At 33.4% G+C, this 19,755-nt stretch overlaps 1 long non-coding RNA gene across 1 annotated transcript; it reads left to right on the plus strand.

Annotated features, from left to right (window-relative positions):
- Window positions 1-15,257: 15,257 nt before the first annotated feature.
- On the plus strand, window positions 15,258-17,473 carry LOC103269516. Its single transcript, XR_504897.2, has 2 exons — window positions 15,258-15,326; window positions 16,062-17,473. It is a non-coding gene; the product is annotated as an uncharacterized LOC103269516 (long non-coding RNA).
- The last annotated feature ends 2,282 nt before the right edge of the window (window positions 17,474-19,755 follow it).

Consider the following 19,755-nt stretch of genomic DNA (forward strand, 5'->3'; position numbering starts at 1 on the left):
TTTTCATCCCTTCTAGCGGAATAATTACTAATATGTTTCCATATATTTGTTGGTGGTTTGGTCATCTTCTGTGAAGTGCCTATTCAGTCTCTTGTCCATTTTTAACTGTGTTTTTGTCCATTTTATTGATTTGTTTGTACTTCTTTGTGTATTACAGATTAAATATCTGTGACTAACATTTTCACTCTCTTAATGGTGTGTTTTATAGTCAGTGTTTTTTTTTTAAAGTTTTCCTATACTTTCAGGTTATGGAGATATTCACTTATACAGTATTTCCTTTTAGGAGCTTTTTTATTTTACCTTTTCGTGTGCTTATTTGCAATTTGTGTATCTTCTTTGGAGAAATATTTATTCCAACCATTTGCTCATTTTTTCATTGGCTTGGTTGTCTTTTTGTTGTTGAGTTATAGGAGTTTTTAAAATATATTATACTCTTATCAGATATATGCTTTGCAAATATTTTCTTTCATTCTGTGGGTTGTCTGGAAATAGGAGACCACATGAGCAAAAACAGAGGCAGAAAGTGTGGGATATTTGAGAGACAGTGAGTACCCAGTTTGGCTAGAGTAGAGACTTTGGTAGGTCTTGTGGGAAATAAAACCAGAAAGTTAGATTAGAGAAGATTATGTAGGCCCAAGAATGGAAGACTAAGAAAAGATGTTATTCTGCTTTATTCTCACTTGAGCAAATGTCATTTGCAGTAACCTCCAAAGCATCTTGCGTACAATACTTTTGTCTCAAGGGGGACCATGCATTAGTGTGGATAACTCAGTGCAGATCCATCACGTCTTCTATAAAAACAATCATTCTCTCTACTCACAAGAAAAATAACAACAGAACAAAAAACCTACCTTATTTACTGATTTCATTTTTATGTTTAAAAACTTCTTCATTTGTTGGATGTGGTTGTAATCCCAACACCTTGGAAGGCAAGGCAGGAGGATTGCTTCAGCACAGGACTTCGAGACTGGCCTTGGCAACATAGCATAGATCTCGTTTCCGCAAAAAAATAAAAAGTTTGTTTGGGTATGGTGGCTGTTATCTACTCAGGGCACTGAGGCAGGAGGATTGTCTGAACCCAGGAAGTCGAGGCTGTGGTAAGCCATGCTTATGCCACTGCACTCCAACTTGGGTGACAGGGTGAGACCTGACTCAAAAAAAAAACACGTGTGTAAGGTTCTGCACATATATCAATATCTTGGCCTATCTAGCTGTCACCTGATGACAACTTTTTAACCAGATGTGTTAAATGTTTCCCATTAGTTGTCTTGGATAATAGCAGTACCCAATGATACTACTATTCAACAAACAAGCAACAAAAAGTTCTCCTAGAAATAATTTGTATTACTTATTTAGTCATTAAATTCCTTTGGAAAATTATCTGTTAGGATTATCAGCACTTCTTATTGACTGGACTTGGTGGCTCAGTCTGTAATCCCAGCATTTTGGGAGACCAAGGCAAGTAGATTGCCTGAGCCTACAGGTTTAAGACTAACCCAAGCAACTTGACAAGACCTCATCTCTACAAATAAAAAAAAAAAAAAAGCCAGGCATGGTAGCATGAGTTCATAGTTCTGACTACTCAGAAGACTGAGGCGGAAGCATTGCCGGAGTCCAGCAGGTTGACACTGGGGTGGTCATGAGCATGCATGCCACTGTAGTACTCTATCCGCCTGGGTGAAGGAGTGAAACTCCAACTCAAAAAAAAAAAAAAAGAAAGAAAGAATTATCAACGTTTCTTTAAAATCTTTTAACATCCAGTTTGTCATTACAGTAAGTTCCCTATATAACAAAACTTCAAGTGCGAATGAATGTTCACATGTCCAATCACATAAGATAGTTTACTTGTCTGGAGTACTTTTCAAGATACTGTACTGCAAGATTAAAAATGTTTTGTGTGTGTGTGTTTTTTAAATGTCCTATCTGTGTGAAAAATAATATAAACCTATTACAGTACAGTACTATAGAGCCAATTATATTAGTTGGGTACCTCCACTAACTTTGTTGGACATAGGAACAAATTGGACTATGAACATGCTCTCAGAATGGAACTCATTTGTATGTAGGAGTCTTATTGTATATAAAAAATACCCTTTGTAACTGATTTCTGGAACATTAGGGATGTAAGTCATTAGCTTTTTTCTAAACACTTGACTATTTTAAAAAATAAGGCACAGTATCATCTAAAGGGGTGTGTGTGTGTGTATGTGTGTGTATGTGTGTGTATGTGTGTGTGTATCGAGAGATGTATTTAGAAGCATATAATTATTTTTGGTTTAGTTCAAGTTTAAGATAGTTTTGCTATATGATTGACAAGATGAGGATGCATTTTCATAATTCACAGCTGTAGTTTTATGCTGTTAGGATATTTCTCAGTATGACATAATAGACTACATTTTATTACCTGTCTTTCTGACTCTAGGGGGAAAAAATAGAACCAAATAGTCAAGTCACATTATCTAATGACAATGATAGACAAGAAGCACATGGATAATTAAATCCATTGTCAAATTCAGCCTATAAAACTACCTTAACCAGGAGCTTCTACATTTTCCTCCACAAAGTCTGTTGTTAGAGTTGCTACTGATAGCTAAGATGTCAGGTTCGAGTTTCAGTTTTATTCTCTTCTTCTTCCCGTAACAAAGATACTAATGAACCATGAGTTGTCTCAGAAGTATATAAAGTTAAGGAAGAGACATGTAGAGCCCAGACAATCCAGAGAGAAACACCCCTGAAATATGAATAATTGAACCCTCATTGAACTTAGTGCTTTTTATACATCTTTACTGGTTTGGGACTGCCACTGATTTGTATACAGACATTAAACCGAAGAGATGTTGTTTAAAAACATAGTCCCTTAATAGATAAAACCCTTCATACATATATTTTTTAATGGGTAAGAAGTGAAATCATTTGATTCTGTTTTTTATAAGCAAATGTGTGACTTCTTAGTTATAGTCTTAAGGAAAGCTGAATATGTTTTCCTCCTAAAAATACACTGGCCCCAGGAGAGCTTTTGATCATACCTACTCCTAATATTTGTGTGACCTGAAGTAAGAATAAAAAATGGAGGCCACATATCATATGTCTAAACTTAAGTCATAAATAAATCTATCAAGCTCTTAATTAAAATGTGATCTATACTTCTTAGTTGATAAGATATCTTCATGATGTCCTAGAAAATCAGGTTTAAATTTGAAATTTTGGGACTCTATGGGATTCCATGTCAGAACATGACAGTTTGGGGAATTTGCCTCTGGTCAGTCACCCTTCCTTTTTGTCTTATACTTCTAAGCTCCATTTGTATTCCCCCATAAAACAACTACCGTGAACTACCCTTTGGAAACCTATAGATTCTCAAATTCTGAATATACACATAAAGACAAGAAATACCGCTTTTATATTCATCATGGTCTTCTCTAAGTCATTTTGGGTTGAATGGGAAATGACAATGATAATACCTACTTGTGATTATGCCAGACATAGGTCAAACTGTGTATTTATCTGTCTACACACACACACACACACACACACACACACACACACACACACACACTTAAATTATGTTAGCTACTGTTATTTTTTATTGTGGTTAAAAAAATATAGTACATAATATTTACCATCTCAAACCATTTTAAAGTGTATAGTTTACTAATGTTAAGTATATTCACATTGTTGTAAGACATATCTAAAATGTTTTTATCTCGTAAATCTGAAATTCTATACCCATTAAATAACAATTCACCTTCCCCTGCCCCAGCCTTGGTTATCACTGTTTTATTTTCTGTCATTGTGAATTTGACTACTTTAGATAACTCGTGTAAAGTGGACTCATACAGTATTTGTCTTTTTGTGACTGGCTTATTTCACTTAGCATAATATCCTCAAGTCACATTTTATTTATCCATTCATCTATCAATGGACACAGTACTGTGAATAGTACTGCATCGACATGAGTGTACAAATATCTCTTTGAGACCCTGCTTTCATTTCCTTTGGATATATACCCAGAAGTGGGATTTCTGGATGATATACTAATTCTGATTTTAGTTTTTGATGAACTTCCTTACTGTTGTTCATAGCATTTATACATCTTACAATCCCAACAGTGCACAAAGGTTTCAGTTTCTCCACATCCTCACCAACAGTTATTTTGGTTTTTTTTTTAGATAGTAGCCATTCTAATGGGTCATTGTGGTTTTGATTTGCATTTCTCTGATGATTAATGATGTTGAACATCTTTTCCAATGCTTGTTGGCCATTTCTGTATCGTCTTTGAAGATATGTCTATTCAGGTTCTTCACACATTTAAAAATCAGGTTATTTAATTATCATGATACTATAAGAAAGGGATTGGCAGTAGTGGGAAACTGCCAGGGGAGAGGGGGTGGGATTGGCAGTTGAGGGAAACTGCTGGGGGTGGAACACACCTCATCAACAAGGGTACTTGCGTAATGAGCGTTTGTATACCTAACCCTGAATTTAACCCACATCTTTAAAATAAAAAATTTTTAAAAATCAGCAGGTTATTTGATTTTTTTCTTGCTGTTATTGTTGAGTTGTAGGAGTTACTTATATATTCTGAATATAACCCCTTATGAGACATGTTTTTCAAGTTTTTCCTCCCATTCACTCTGTTGATTGTGTTATTTGACACACCAAAGTTTTAAAGTTTATTGTAGTCCCATTTGCCTATTTTTGCTTTCATTGACAGTGCTTTTGGTGTCATATCTAAGAAATTACTGCCAAGCTCAATATCACGAAGCTTTCTCCCTATGTTATCCTCTAGAAGTTTCACAGTTTTAGGTCTTATGTTTTCACCTTTAATCCATTTTGAATTAATTTTTGTATGTGGTATAATATGTATGTGGTATAATATAAGGGTATAACTTTATAGTTTTTTTCATTTTTATTCTTAATTCAGGGAGTACATGTGTATGTTTGTTACATGGATATATTGTATAGTAGAGGGAATCGGGGCTCAGGTGGACAGATGTAAGCAATTGTGCCCAGTAGGTAATTTCAGAACCCTAACCCCTCTTCCCACCTCCCATTGGTGTCCTCACTATCTATTATTTCCATCTCTGTAGCCATTTAGCTACTGCTATAAATGAGAATATGTGGTGTTTGATTTTCTGTTTCTGAGTTAGTTTACTTAAGATGATGATCTCCAGCTCCATCCATGTTGCTGCAAAAGACATGATTTCATTATTTTTTGTGACTGTGTAGTAATATTCCATGGTGTACATATACCATATTTTCTTTATCCAGTTAGTCATTGGTGGGCACTTCAGTTGATTCCATGATTTTGCTATTGTAAATAGCACTGAAATGAACATATGAGTATAGGTATCTTTTTAATATATTGATTTCTTTCGTTTGGTTAGGTCCCTAGTGGTAGGATTACTGGGCCAAATAAAATTCAATTTTTGGTTCTTTGAGAACTATCCAGACTGTTTTCCATAAAGGATGAACTAGTTTACAATCCCACCATCAGTAAATGAATGTTCCATTTTCTCTACAACCACGTCAATATTTGTTGTTGTTTGATTTTCTAATAATAGTCATTCTGACTGGTATGAGATGATACCTCATTGTGGTATTAATTTGCATTTCTCTGGTGATTAGTGATGTTTAGCATTTTTTTCTTGTTTGTTAACTATTTGTGTGTCTTCTTTTAAGACGTGTCTATTCATTTTCTGAAAGAACTAGAAATTGACCTTCCATATGACCCAGCAATTCCCCTATTGGGAATATACCCAGAGGAACTCAAATAATTCTACAAAAAAAGATACCTGCACACATGTTTGTTGCAGCTCTATTCACAATAGCAAAAACATGGAACCAACCATGTTGGACTAGATTTTAAAAATGTGGTACATAAATACAATGGAATATTATACAGCCATAAAGAGGAACAAACATAAGGACTTCACAGCAACTTGGATGGATTTAGAGTCGATCATACTCAGTGATCTGTCACAGAAACCAAGAACAGAGTACCATATGTTCTCACTCATAAGCGGACCTTGAACAATTATTATAATACTATAAGAAAGGGATTGGCAAACTGAGAATTCCTAGTGGGAAACTGTCAGGGGTGGGGGCGTGGAATTGGCAATTGAGGGAAACTGCTAGGGGAGGAAGGGATATACCTCATTAATAAGGGTACCTGCATAATCAACATTTGTATACCTAACCCTAAATTGTACCTCACATCTTTATAATAAAAACAGAAGTGTTTATTCATGTCCTTTACCCACTTTTTGGTGTGTGTGTGTGTGTGTGTGTGTGTGTGTGTGTGTGTGTGTGTGTGTTGAGTTATTTGAGGTCCTTATAGATTTTGGATACTAGCCCTTTGAGGTATAATTAGCAAACATTTTCTGCCATTCAATAGGTTTTCTGTCTACTCTGTTGGTTATTTCTTTTGCTGTGCAGAAGCTTTTTAAGTTCCATTTGTCTATTTTTGTTGCAGTTGCAGTTTTTTTGGGGTCTTCATCATAAAGTATTTGCCTAGGCCACTGTTCAGAAGAGTGTTTCCTAGGATTTCTATAGTTTCAAACCTCACATTTCAGTCTTTAATCCATCTTGAGTTAATTTTTGTATATTGTGAGATATAGGGGTTCAGTTTCATTTTTCTGCACATGGCTAGCCAATTTTCCCAGCACCATTTATTAAATTGAGTGTCCATTCCCCACTGTTTATTTTTGTCAGTTTGATTGTAGGTATGTGGTTTTATTTCTGGGTTCTCTTTTACACTGATCTGTCTATTCTTATACCAGTACCATACTGCTTTTACTATTATGGCCTTATGGTATAATTTGAAGTCGGGTAATATGATGCCTGAGCAATTGTTCTTTTGCTTAGAATTGTTTTGGCTATTTGGGCTTATTTTTGGTTCCATATAAATTTTAAGATTGTTTTTTTCTAGTTCTATGAAGAATGAAGTTGGTATTTTGATTGGAATTGCATTGAATCTGTAGATGACTTTGGGTGGTATGGTCATTTTAACAATAATGATTCTTAGTATCCATAAACATGGAATGTTCTTCCTTTCATTTGTGGTGTCTGTGATTTCTTTCATGAGTGTTTTGTAGTTCTCCTTTCAGAGATCGTTCATCTCCTTAGTTTGGTGAGCCCCTTGGTATTGTACTGTATTTTATTTATTTTATTTTATTTTTTGTCACTAGTGTGAATGAATTAAGCTGTTTTTTGGTTCCGGTTTGAGTGTTATTGGTGTATAGGAATATTACAGATTATTATACATTGATTTTGTATCCTGAGACTTTACTGAAGTCATTTGTCAGATATAGAAGCTTCTTTGGGGAGTCTTTAGAGTTTTTTGTGTTTACAATCATGGTATCCACAAACAAGGAGAGTCTGGATTCCTACTTACTGATTTGGATGCCTTTTATATCTGTCAGGGGCCTTTTATATTTTTCTCTTGCCAAATTGCTCTTGCTAGGACTTCTAGTACAGTGTTGAATAAGAATGACTTAAGTGGACATCTCTATCTTGTTCCTATTCTGAGGGGGGATGTTCCCAATTAAGTATGATGTTGAATTTGTCATATATGGCTCTTATTATTTTGAGATACGTCCCTGCAATGCCTATTTTGTTTAAGGCTTTTTATCATAAAGGGATGTTGTATTTTATAAAATGCCTTTTCTATATCTATTGAGATTATCATGTGGTTTTTATTTTTGCTTCTGTTTACGTGGTAGATCATGTTTATTGATTTGTGGTTATTGAACCATCTTTTCAGTCCTGGAATAAAACCCATTTGCTCATGGATAATTTTTTGGATATGCTGTTGAATTTGTTTTGCTAGTATTTTGTTAAAGATTTTTGCATTTATATTCATCAGGGAAATAGGTCTGTAGTTTTCTTTTTTGTTGCAGCCTTGTCTGATGTTGATATCAGTGTGATACTGGTTTCATAGAATGAACAACTTCATTATTTTGCATGTGGATTTCCATTTGTCCCAACACCATTTGTGGAAGAGTCTGCCCTTTCTCCATTGAGCTGTCCTGGCACCCTTGTCAAAGTTTATTTCTGGGCTCTTTATTCTGTTCTGTTGGTCTATTTGTCTGTCTTTTTACTCATACCATACTGTTTTGGTTACTGTAACTTTGTAATATGTTTTGGAATCAGGAAATATGAGTCATTCAACTTTGTTCTTTTTTTTGTTTTTAAATTATTTATTTTTTATTTTAATGTAAAGATGTGGGATACAATTCAGGGTTAGGAATACAAACATTGATCATGCAGGTACCCCTGTTAATGAGGTATGCCCCTCCCTGCCCTAGCAGTTTTCCTCAACTGCCAATCCCACCCCCACCCCGTTCTTCTTTTTTCAAAAAAATTTTTTGGCTATTCAGGGTTCCTGGAGTTTCCATATAAATTTTTAATATTTTTTTCTATTTCTACTAAAAAAAAAAAATACCATTAGGATTTTATTAGGGATTGCACCAAATTTGTAGATCATTTTGGATAGGATGAAATATTAACAATATTAAGTCTTCCAATCTGTGAACATGGGATATCTTTCCATTTATTTACATTATCTTTAATTTTTAAGCAATATTTTTCCATTTTCATAACATAAGTCTTTCATTTCTTTGGAGTTAGGTTAATTTCTAAGTATATGATTCTGATGCTATTGTAACTGGAATTGCTTTCTTCATTTTAACTTCAGATTGTTTACTGTTACTATATAGAAATGCAACTTATTTTTTGCATGTTTAATTTGTTTCCTATAATTGCTGAATTTATATATTAGTTCTGAAAGATTTTTGTTTGAAGAATCTTAAGAATTTTCTACATATATGATTATATCACCTGTGAACTGAGATAATCCTACTTTTTTCTAATTTACATGTCTTTATTACTTTTTCTTGCCTAATTGCTCTAGCTAATAATTTCAATATTTTGTTGAAATACAAGCAGCAAGAGTGGGCATCCTTGTCTTTTTTCTCTTCCTTGAGGAAAAGCTTTCAGTCTTTCACCGTTTAGTATGATATTAGCTATGGGCCATTCATAAACAGCCTCTATTATGTTGAAGTAGTTTCCTTCTATACCTAGTTTGTTGTATGCTTGTATCATGAAAGTGTTAAGTTTTTTTCAAATGCTTTTCTGTCAATTAAGATGATTATGTGGTTTCCCCCCTTTTATTCTGTTAATGCAGTATGTTGCACTGACCAGTGTTCAAATGTTGAACCATTCTTGTATCCTAGGAATAAATTCCACTTGGCCATGGCTTATCATCCTTTCAGTGTGCTATTCAATTTAGTTTGCCAGTACTTTGTTCACAGTTTTTGCATCCATGCTTATCATGGATATTGGTCTGTAGTTTTCTTGTAGTGTCTTTGTGTGGCTTTGGAACCAGAGTAGTGCTGGCCTTGGCAGTGTTCTCTCTTCTTAACTTTTTGGAAGAGTTTTAGGAAGATTGGTGTTAATTCTTCTTTAAATGTTTGGTAGAATTCTCCAGGGCAGCCATCTGGTGCTGGACTTTTATTTGTTGGAAATTTTTTGATCGCTGATTCACTCTCCCTACTCATTTTTGGTTTGTTCATATTTTCTATTTCTTCATTATTTAGTCTTTGTAGGTTGAGTCTAGGAATTTATCTGTTTCTTCTAGTGTATCCCATGTGTTAACATATAGTTGTTCATAGTATTTTTTTATAATGTTTTTAAAATATTTTTGTGACATCAATTTAATGTCCTCTCATTTTTTGCCAGTTATTTGAGTCTACTCTCTTTTTGTAAAATTAATTTAGCTAAGAGTTTATCTTTGACCTTTTCTAAAAAAAAAACTCTTAATTTCTTAATTTTTTCTTTCCTTTTTCTATATTTTATTTTATTTATCTCTAATCTTATTATTTTCTTTCTTCTGCTCACTTTGGGCTTTGTTGTTCTTTTTCTAGTTTTTTGTCGTGTCAAGTTATTATCAACTAGACACTTAAAAAAAAATTACACATTTACATACCTAACCCTGAATTGTACCCCACATCTTTATAATAAAAAAAGTAAAAATAAAAAAGAATGGAAGTCACTAATCTAAAATGTATGACATTGTCCTGAATAATAAATGACACGTAAATCCTCAAAAAAGGAAAACACTTGAATAGGATAGAAGAAAATAAAAGGTTATAAATCTCTTTTTTTAAGAATTACACATTTACAGCTATAAACTTAACCCTTTTGTACTATTTTCACTGCATATTGCAAAACATTTGTGTTTTTATTTTCATTTGTCACAAGGTATTTTTCAATTTCTCTTGTGATTTATTTGATCCATTGGTTAAGATTGTGTTTAATTTCCATGTTTCATAGTTGTAGATTTTTCAGTTTTCCTTGTGCTGATTTTATTTTTTTTAATTTTTTATTTTGAAGATGTGGGGTACAATTCAGGGTTAGATATACAAATGTTCGTTATGCAGGTACCCTGTTGATGAGGCTACTGTTGTTGATGAGGCTACTAATTTCTAATTTTTATTTTAATTATTTTTTAAATTGTATGATTTTAGACTTCTGGAATTTAAGATTTGTTTTGTGGCTCAACGTGTGATCTTATTCTGGAGAATGTTGCATGAGCACTAAATAATGTATTTTTCTACTGTTGTGGTTGGAATGGTCTATATATGTATGTTAGTTCCAATTGGTCTATTGTGTTATTCATATTTTCTATTTGATTTTCTGTGTTGTTCTGTCCTTTATTAAAAGTAGAATATTTGTCTTCTGCTATTATTGTGTTTCTGTTTGTTTCTCTCTTCAAACCTGTCAAAGTTTGCTTGATATATTTGGGTGCATATAAATACAGTCCTCAGCATCAACAGTAGGTTCTCGGAAACTGCAGCTGTAAGTGAAACAATATACAGCAGGCCTCTAAATATCATTTGGTTCAACATTTGTCATAACATTGATGAGGAAAAAATTGTTATATCATTTTATTTAAAGTTGCAGTTTCAGGCCGGGCGCAATGGCCCAGCCTGTAATCCCCCACTTTGGGAGGCCAAGGTGAGTGGATTGCCCGAGCCCAGGGGTTCCAGACTTGCCTGGGCGGCAAGACCTCATCTCTACAATAAATCAAAAAATTAGCCGGGCGTGGTAGCGCACGCCTGTAGTTCCGACTACTTGGAAGGCTGAGGCGGAAGGATCACTGGAGCCCAGCAGGTCGAGGCTGCAGTGGCCCAAGCAGCCACTACACTCCAGTCTGAGCAACAGAGTGAGACTCCAACTCAAAAAAAAAAAAAAAAAGTTGCAGTTTCAAAAACCTATGACCACATTAAATGAGGACTTACTGTATTTATGCACCAAAACTGTAAATTTTTGTCTTATTTTAATATAGTCATTCCTGCTCTGTTTTGGTTACCATTTGGATGGAATTATCTTTTTTCATCCTTTCAATTTTAATCTATATGATTCATTAGATATAAAGTGAGTCTCTTGTAGACAACATAGAGATGGATCACTTTAAATCCATTCAACCAATTTGTATTTTTGAATTGGAGAGTTTAATCTATTTACATTTAAAGTAATTACTGATAGGGAAGGACTTACTATTGCCATTTTGTTAATTGCTTTCTGTGTGTCATATTTTTCATTTTCTCTCTCACTGTCTTCGTGTTTCGTTTTTTTCTTTTTTGTTTGTTTTTATAGTGCTTTTATTCCCTTCTCACTTCCTTTTGTGTGTATTCTATAAATGTTTTCTTTATGATTACCATTGCAAATCCATACAAATCTCAAAGTTATAGCATTCTACTTCAAACTGATAATTTAACTGCAATCATATATAAAAACTCTTCTCCTTTACAGTTCCACTTCAGTACTTTTATTGTTGTCACAAATCATACTTTTATATATTATATACACTTTAACATAGATTTATGTGGTTCTGTTTTTGTTTTATTCATTAAATTCCATGCACTAAATGTATACATGCTACTGTATTTTTTCATGTATTTACCTTTACCAGTAAATCCTATATTTTTTGTATGGCTTTGTGTTGCTGTGTACTATTCTTTAACCCTTTGCACTTGGATGGCCCCTCTGAGGGGACATTGTAAATCTAGCAAACCACTCAGATGTCCCCTCCCAGGGGACGTAAAGAGATTATACAGGAAAAAGTCAGTGAAAGTTTTTTAAAAATGTTTGTTTCCTTGAAGTTTTCCATTAAAATTGCACAAAAAAACAAGTAGAGATGGAATATATACTGAGATATACATTTTCTACAATGTCAACTGGTGTTACATAGAAAGAGAATGTATGAAGTGCTTTCAAAGTGGTGCACAGACTGGACAATAAATTACACATTAATGTGGGAGAATGAAAAAAATACTGTTTCATCTGCTAGAACAGAAGAACACAAGGTAGTACACATCAAATTACAATTGCACAGCATATATCAATGGACCTGCAATGCATGCCAGTGACTGTTTCACATGTTACCACATATTAGAAAAATATAATATAAAAAAATGTTTGATTTTTGTGTCATAAATACATTCCTAAATGTCCAAAACTCCATTATAAGCCAAATATCATTACAATAAAATAATTGGTTCTGATGCTATACTATTTAATATGAAGTGATTCATTTTTCACTATTTTATTAAAAAGTATGATGATCAAGTTGCTGATAGGTGATTTGCAAGATATCTCCTTGTGCAAAGGGCTAATTTCAACTTAAGTACTAAAAGATATCCTTTAGTATTTTTTGTAGAACAAGTTCGGGTAATGAACTCCTAAAGCTTTTCTTTATCTGTAAAGTCTTAATTTCCCCTTTATTTTTGAAGAACAGTTTTGCTGGACACAATATTCTTGGTTAATAGTTTTGGTTTTTTTCTTCTTCCTTCTTTCTTTCATCACTTGGAATATCATCCCACTTGTTTCTGGCATTTAAAGTTTCTGCTGAGAAATTTGCTGATAATCTTTTGGAGGCTCCCCCATATGTGATAAATTACTTTTGCTGCTTTTAAGATTTTGTCTTTAATTTTAGACAGTTTGATTATAACATGTCTCAGTGTGATTCTCTTTGGATTTTCCTAGTTGTAGTTCTTTGAACTCCTTGAATCTGTATGTTCATTTCTTTGCACAGATTTGAGAATTTTTATACATCATTTCTTCAGATAAGCTTTCTTCTGCTTCCTCTCTTATTTTTTGTTCTAGACTCCCATAATTCTTATTGATCTGCTTGATAATGCCCCATGAGTTCCTTTGGCTCTGTTTGTATTTCTTCCCTTTTTTCCCTGACTCACTGACTTTAAATGACTTGTCTTCAAGTTCGCTGATTGATTCTTCATTCTGTCCAAGTCTGTTGTTGAACCCCATCTAAATAATTTTTCAGTTTAGCTATTGTATTTTTCAACTCCAGAATTTGTTTGGTTTTTGTTTCTTTTTTAATATTTTCTCTTCGTTGATATTCTCATTTTGTTCATATATCATTTTCCTAATTCTCATTTTGTTCATATATCATTTTCCTAATTTCATTTAATTGTCTGTCTTCTCTCTTATCTCATTGAAATCCTCATAACAGTTATTTTAAATACCCTATCAGATGACTCATAGATCTGAGTTTCTTTGGGGTTAGTTTCTGAAATTTTATTTTGACCCTTTGGGCCATATTTCCCTGTTTTTTTATATGTCTTATAATTTTTTGCTGGGATTTGGCCAGCAAAAAATTTTTTTGAAAGACAACCACTTCTTCCAGTTTTTGCACACTGAATGTTTGCAGGGGAAGACCTTCATTAATCAGCCCTGCTGGAAGTTCTAAGGCCTCTCAAACCTTTTCTAATATCTTTCTCCTTCTGGCATCTCCCTATGGAACTGTAGCTCTCCTATGCTATTCACCTCTGTTTTCATCACTTTCCAAACTTTGGTGCTAGTCTTGTGAGTACCCCTTATCAAGTGAGACAGAAACCAGTTCCTTAGGCAGCCCCCATATAAGCCAGAATATGGAATGGGTTCATTCTTTTGTTTCTATCCTGAGGGAGAAGCTCTGGTATGAGGGGAGAGGTGGTCACAATATGGATATACCAAACACTGCAAAGTTTTCTACCCCTTTCACTGGAGTGCTTTCTTGGTTTAATAATGATCTGGGTGCTGTAGCTTCTCACCTGATCTCTAGAGTTCTCATAGAGATATCCTGATCCATATATTGTTGGTGTCTTTGTGAGGGAAGAAGGCCTGTAGCTTTCTAGTCTACCTCTATAGCTATTACTTTAAGCAGGTTGAGTTGAGTTGAATTTAGTATAATATCACACTTTGGCTGAGTGTGGTAGCTCAAGCCTTAATCCCAGCACTTTGGAGGTCTGAGACAAGAGGATTGCCTGACCCTGAAGGCTTGAGACGGGCCTGGGCAACATAGTGAGACCTCGTCTCTACAATAAATAAAAAAATTAGCCAGGTATGGTAGCACACGCTTGTAGTTCTAGCTACTTGGAAGGCTGAGGCAGAAGGATCACCAGAGCCCAGCAGATCGACGCTGGGTTAAGCGTGCCGCTGCACTCCAGCCTGGGTGACAGAATGAGACTCCAACTCAAAGAAATATATATATCACATTTTTACTACACCATCATACATATGTGTGTGTGTGTGTGTGTGTGTGTGTGTGTATGTACAATATTATTTAGCATCTGTAGCACCCATAAAGGCTTCTCTAATGCATGTGAGTTGAAAGAGAGTGTTTAAGTCCCAGCTTTGAAACTGTTGTGTTAATTGTGAACTTTTGCTGAGTCTGTAAAGAAGGTAACAATCTCAGCATGTTAAGATCATAACTGCTAGATTAGTGCTTAGAGGCAGTAGCTATGCTGATGTGAGACATTAATGGCTGGATGAGTTCAATCAGATATGCCGCCTCCGGTGTCTTTGTGTAATGGTATTTACTAGATTTCAAATGGACTGCTGAGAAAGATGAAATATAATCTCATGTATTATCTCTGTCTTGAAAAAAATAGAAAATAAAATTGTTCTCTTGATGGCATTTATTTTATTAACCTTTGTAGAGTCAACTTAAAGAACAGATGTCCCTATAGAGTTGAAATCTTTTTCTAAAATGAGTGTTATTAAGTGCATTTGTAAGTTCTAGGAATTGTGGGGCTCGGTAGAGCAGGTAAATACTTTGTTTAAGCCACTTAGACGAATAATATGGCATATTTTAAGACTAGTTGGAGAGAAAAAATGCAATGTAAATTGTCTGCAACTAAATTCTTTTTTCTTTGTGTTTGTTTTGTTGTTGTTGCTGCTGCTGCTGTTGTTGTTTACAGAGCCTGGAGAAAGTTCTTGTGGAATTCAGTCATGAGGAGTTGTTTGATTTCTACAAAAAGGTTTGTGTTTTTAAAGTAATTTTCTGATATGTGAGGTTTTTTTCATAATGTTGTCTTCATTTTGCGAATTCTTATTTTTAAGTGTCCTATTGTAGGGCTAAGTTCTTTAAATTTCCCTTATACCTTGTGTTCCACAGTAGGAAGCATAGCAGAAATGAAGAGAATCTGAGAAACTGAATCAGAAAGAAAATGAAAATAGTTTTAATTAAAGCAATGGGATTGTTGCTGTAATGCAAAGCATTAAGTAATGAACTGTGTGATTCCTAACCACACTGATACTAAAAATATAGATAATATTAAATACTTTAATTTATGGGCCCAAGGGTAAAGGGAAGTATGCCTTTAGAGATTTATCTCTGACTATATTTCATATTTCTAAATACTGACCTTGTAGTCTAGGAAGATGTACTCCCTCCATTCCCCCAACTTTAAAATCATATCGTGTAGTGATAATTTAAAATGAAACAGCTGGGGGTATTTAAAACAGCAGTATTTAGAAATCCTTCTTTGAAAATTTGAAAACTTAAATTGCAAGCATGAATTGTAATATCTTTACATTAAAAAAATATTCTAAGGGTATTTTTATTGCTACGTGAATGGTTTTAATATTCATACTTACTATGCCATTCTTTCCCTTCGATTTGCATGTTTCTAAACAACACTTCATATGAATTTCATTCCCTTCACTAACTTTCTGTCTGTTTTTTTTTTTTTTTGCCTTGTCTTTGTAAATAGCTAGAGACCATACAAGCACAGCTGGATTCCCTTACTTGATGTTTTTGAAGACTGTTTTTTCCATCATACTCCTATCACCTCATTATTTTGCATTGAAGATAGATTTCCAGGTTGTGTTTTCTAAAGGATTCGGTGGCTTTCTTTCTGTAAATTATATGACTTATCATTTCTTAGCCAAGGGAGATCATTGTTAAGAGTACTGAGGTTCTAATATACTTTCTCTAATTCTGTGAGCCAACAGGAATTGTTAAGAACACTTTCGCTTTAAAGGAAACAAAAGTGAATACCATATTGTTTTCACTGTCCTATTGTTGCTTTAGTGCTTGGCCTGCTATTTTTTACATGCTTAATGATAACTTTATGTAACAAGGAGTGTCCATGGATACAAGATATAATGTGTACCCTACTAGAATACAGAGCTTCAGTAATTACATTAATAAAATTGAGAAAATAGCTACATGCAATCAAATATATTATGGCATTTTTCTTTGAACATGATGAATATATTTTGCTTGGGAAATAATATAGGAAATAAATTTAAAATAGAGCCAGTACTATACTATCAATTAATTCCAGTGTGAGCTTCTCTGTTAACCTTAATTTTTTTCTCTGAGTTTAATGATTTAATAATAGTCCTGGTTCTTATGTGTTTTTCTTTGTACTGCAAATTAATAATGATTCACTTCATAGTAGATTCAGCTCATGAATAAAAATAATTATGATGAGTGTTAAATGGGCATCTTTATTCAAGTTAGATACCTTTTACATTCTCTTTCTATAAATATGTTAATTGATTCACTCAATAAAACTTTGTGTCTTTACAATTAATTCAACTGAAGTGTATAGTATTTTTATTTTATGTATTTTATAGTATATTCTATGCTATGAATGTATGTACATGAGTGTAATTGCCTGTAAAAAATTAATTGAATTTTTTATGAATGAAATATCTATTTTACATTGCTTCCAGAAGGAGAGATAGGAAGAGAGATTCAAACATGACTTAATTCACCTGACAATATTTGAACTATAGGTAACCAAGCAAAACTATTGAAATTGAAACACTTTTCTCATTTGAGGGATCTGGGTAATACAAGTGTTAAATAAATGTTAAATATACAGAATTTATGCCCATGTTTGTTTATATGCATACTTATAGGGTATCGCTTAGAATAAATGAGAGCTTGGATTATTTCAGAAACCAACTATTATAGTTGTCCATAGTTGATTGATTTTAAGTTTTTAAACTCAAATTTCCATTGGTAGGATATCTGGAAAGCATTTTATAATGTAATCGGATTTGTTTCTACATGTGGCTTGGAGGCTTTCTCTTTTTTATGCTCTGTTTTTCTGATTTCCAGAGGTAACTACCTGAGGTCCCAGAGTTACTATAAACATTTTGGTAAACATTATTTCAGACTTTTTCTCATGTACTTATAAATATACATCATCCCAAGTTAAATTTGTTAGACCATTCTGACAGTAACCATATAGTAGAAGTTTTCATTGGTTTAATGACTAAATAGAATTCTCAATGTGTAGGTATCTAAGTTAAATATTATAGTTCAAGATGAAGTTTTCTAAAAGCAACTCATTTTATGCTACCTAAAAGAGCTGATTTTATACTTTTGAAGAGTATATGTAAACCTATGCAAAAATGTGATAAATAGTATTGTCTCCATTAGCTTAGTTCAACAAAGTCTGACACGAAGACACTGAAGAAAAGGCAAATAGAAGTTCTAATTTCAACTAAGAATATTTCTTTGAAGTAAGTTTATTTCTTAAAGCATTGTTATGATGCACAAGTCAAAAAACATGTGATATTCCCAAAGAGTATTAAACACATGTTACTTTTTCATAAAAATAAGATGGATGTGGGGTTAGTGGGGGCTGGAACCTATGATCTTAGCAAATAAATATACTGTATGTCTTCTATGAGTGCTTGACATGAGGATCAAATTACTTGTTAGAAAAAAGAATTAATGCACTACTTTTATACATGTGATGGTTGTAACCTCTAATTATAAAATATCATGATTATTTTTAATTAGGAAATACAAAAAAGTTTTTTAAAAACTAATCTAAACTTATAGAGATCCATCATCTAGAAACGGCCATTGATGACATTTTGGTAGATTTTATTGCAGTTTTATTTTTTTCTGTGCATATATCTTTCTTGTTCATTTTTTTCCTAACAAATTAAGCCCAGGCCTGAAATTCAGTGTCATACTTTGTTTGTATAGTCTTATAACATGAACATTTTTCATATTTCTAAATGTTGTCTAAAACATAATTTTATATATATATTAAATAGTTCCTTATTTGAATAAAGTATACTTTAATTATTGCATTGTTGTTATACATTTAGATTATTTTTAATTTTTGAATATAATATGGAATTGACTGATAAATATCTTATATCTCTCATTATGTTATTAGAATAGATTCCTAGAAGTTGGGATTACTATGTTAAAAGTATGAAGATTTATTTTCTATTGCTATCTGTAATAGGATTTTCATTATAAAAGTAATAGTTGCCTATTTTTAAAAAAATACAGAGAGAAAATCGCTTTATTTTGTCATCTTACTTCCTAGAAGTGCCTTTCTAATGCTACAGACATTTTGGTTTATATCCTTAGAGGTGTCTTATATAATACAAATATACACATCTCTTGTGTATTTTTTAAAATATATTTACATTTATTTCAAGGCCTTTGATATTGCTAAATTGTTTCCCTAAAGGATCATATCAGTTTGTACTCCCACAATGAATGAGAATTCGCCTGCCTCAAGCCACTGTCATCAACCATTTCTTCCTGCTTTACATTTCCCCTCAACATTCTTTTTAACCCGGATCAGAGTTTGAGAAGAGTGTGGGTTAACAATGGGTTGGAGACAGGAACATCACTTATTAATTGGAATATGTTATGTTAATAACTTCAAAAGGATTGTAAAGGAAATCTTTAAAAATCATCAAATGTGAGAGGGAGTAACACAGTATTTAAGAGTAAGGGCTTTGAAGTCAGATATTTAATACCTCAACAAATATTCACTGATAAATACAATTAATATGGTGGCAGGAACTGTGCATGCTAGGTACCCCGTTAACAATAATGAATAAAATAAAGTTTCTAACCTCTTGAAATATAATGTGTTAGTCAATAAAAATAAATAAATATGAATAAATTGACAGATATGGGACAAGATATAACTGGATTTTATTAAGAGAAAATTGAAGTTGGGACCAAATTTAGACTGGGACATCAAGGAAGGATTCTCTGAGGAGTGAGATCTGAACTGAGTTCAGTAGGATGAATTAAGATGGCACGATAGAAGAATAGAGTAACAAGCATTCCATACAGAGACAATGGCCCATATAACATCCCAGAATTTGAAAAGACTTCGTGCATTTAAGGAATCAAAATATCAGTGTGGCTAGAGTGGAGTAGAGTGCACTACCATTAGAGAGGTAGACAAGGAGCCATTCTGTCACCAAGTCTTGTCATTTTACCAACAAGATGCACGGCAAAAATTATCTCCAGGGTACTGCTCTGTCCAAGCCCCCATCATTTTTTCCCTGGACTACCCTGCTTCTACTGTAGCCTTCCTTCAGTTCAGTCTTCATACAAAGCTAATTTTTAAAAACATTAATCCTATTATACTATCTCCCTGCTTAAAACCCTTCAAAGGAGCC

Source organism: Carlito syrichta, unplaced genomic scaffold (genome assembly GCF_000164805.1).
Source record: "Carlito syrichta isolate Samal-C Ts95f unplaced genomic scaffold, Tarsius_syrichta-2.0.1 Scaffold309285, whole genome shotgun sequence".
Taxonomy (NCBI): domain Eukaryota; kingdom Metazoa; phylum Chordata; class Mammalia; order Primates; family Tarsiidae; genus Carlito; species Carlito syrichta.